This window comes from Chaetura pelagica, unplaced genomic scaffold (assembly GCF_000747805.2).
Source record: "Chaetura pelagica isolate M959 unplaced genomic scaffold, ChaPel_1.0 scaffold217, whole genome shotgun sequence".
Classification (NCBI taxonomy): domain Eukaryota; kingdom Metazoa; phylum Chordata; class Aves; order Apodiformes; family Apodidae; genus Chaetura; species Chaetura pelagica.
Genome location: NW_009953903.1, coordinates 173,768 through 175,572, shown reverse-complemented (window position 1 = coordinate 175,572; position 1,805 = coordinate 173,768). Strand labels below are relative to the sequence as shown.

Sequence of the window (1,805 nt, the reverse complement as noted above, 5' to 3'; positions counted from 1 at the left end):
CAGCGGCTCCGCCCCTGCACCGGGGAGCCATCTGGACAGAGGTGTGGGAGTGAGCCTGGACTGGCCCCCAGCCCCGCGTGCCTGGCCTGGGGGGGCTGCTGGAGGACTACACCCTGCAGCCGAGCCACGGAGCCTGGGTGTGGGGAGGGGACTGGTGGGAAAAGGGCGGGGGAGGCCAAAGAAAATCCCCCATCCCAAATGTCGGAGCCTTTGTCAGAGCGCCCGGGGCTGGGTCCTGGTGGCGCTGCCTGGGTGATGGTGGCGTGAAGGGTGCTGCATGTGTGTGCCTCTGCATGTGGAGCTCCGGGGAGGGAATTCCACCTGCCCAGGTCCCCTCTGGGACCGGGTCTGAGAGCACTGAGGAGGGCAGTGCCCATCTTCCTGTCCTTCCGTCTTTCCACCCCTCCGCTTGGCCTGGCTCAGGGGCAGGTGGGAATGGTCCTGGGCAGCCTGTCCCCAGCCCTGCCCGGACCAGGGAGATGTCAGGAAGGTGTTATCTGTGCTCTTGCCAGCCTGGCTCGGCTGGTGTGGCTGAATCTTTCACCATCCTTGTGCAAAGCCACCCCAAAGGGAGTTCTGCACCCGCCGTGGCTGCCCAGGCAGGTGGGGCTGGGTGGAGGAGCAAAGCTCTGCCTTTTTCCCAGGCTCGGGCTCTGGCTTCCCCCGGGCCTGGGCCCTCTGCCACAACCAGTGCCATGAAAACCGGCCTTCCCGCAGCGCCAGCATCGGGCCCGGAGCTCCAGCTCTGCGGGAGCCGTGCTGCCAAGGAGGGGGAGAGTGGTTCCTGGTTGCCAGGTGGCACAGCATGGGTCTGGCTCTGTGCTGGGGCTGGAGGAGGGGCACGGGGGGGCTCTGCTGCCGTGGGGTCACTGCTCTTGGTCCAGCTGGGGGTTTCTGCTGCGTGCGGGGGCCGGGCAGAGGTCGGTCTTGGCTGCGGAGTGGGCAGGGATGGGCTGCTGGCTGGTGTGCACTGGAGCTTGGAGCTGTTCCTGGAGGTCACGGGGGGAGCCCAGAGCTTGCAGGACCCACTTTCCTCAGGCTGTCTCCCAGTTAGCTTGCACCACATCTCTCTGCTTTGGCGCCTGTCGGGTCTGTCCTTCACTAGCTAGGGAGGGAGAGGGGGGATGAGTGTCTGTGGCTTTGCCTTCTTCCTTGGGCACTGTGGGTGAGGAGCACCCGCTGCCCCACTGCGCTGTACCCTCGGTGCCCCACGGAGACCCCTGCTCCCATCTTTGTACCCCAGTGAGTGGCAGGCTGGGCTCCTGCCGTGGGGCTGAGCTCAGCTGCCCTGTTGGATTTGACTTCAATAAAGTTTTCTATTTTTGACCAGTTGTGCCTTATTTTTCCCTGCTGCCCCTGAAGATGCTCTTGCTCCCAGGCAATTTCCCGGGCATGTTTTCCATGTCCTAAGCCACTGGAGCACTCAGGCCCTGCAGAGTGATGCTCACGTGGGCCAGCTATCTCCACAAGCCCTCCACAGTGTCCCAGTGTGGCCAGTCCCCCAGGCCTCATAGTACTGACCCCTGTCTGCAGATTGACATGTCCCACCTCCAGTCACTTCTTGGCCCTCTGATGAGATCCCTCCCCCCAGGACACAGGTCACAGCATATGCATGTCCACACACGTGGACACAGGTCCCAGCTATGGACCAGCCAGCCCAGCTTTCTTCCACCCCACTACCCCTCTGTGTAGCTTTTCCTGGTTCCTCCTCAGGTCCTTTTTGGACCCAGCCACCTCCCCAAGCCAGTGTGTGTGGAGGAGCAGGTCGATCCCTGCCTGGCATGACCTGGATCCTGCCGGCGGGG

The 1,805-nt window shown here is 63.6% G+C and overlaps 1 protein-coding gene across 1 annotated transcript in view; it reads left to right on the top strand.

Annotated features, from left to right (window-relative positions):
• The window catches only part of PCDH1 (protocadherin 1), a gene marked incomplete at its 3' end in the record, with an annotated part of 51,941 nt that overhangs the window by 4,465 nt on the left and 45,671 nt on the right, over positions 1–1,805 (top strand). The gene's annotated exons all lie outside the window — the stretch shown is intronic.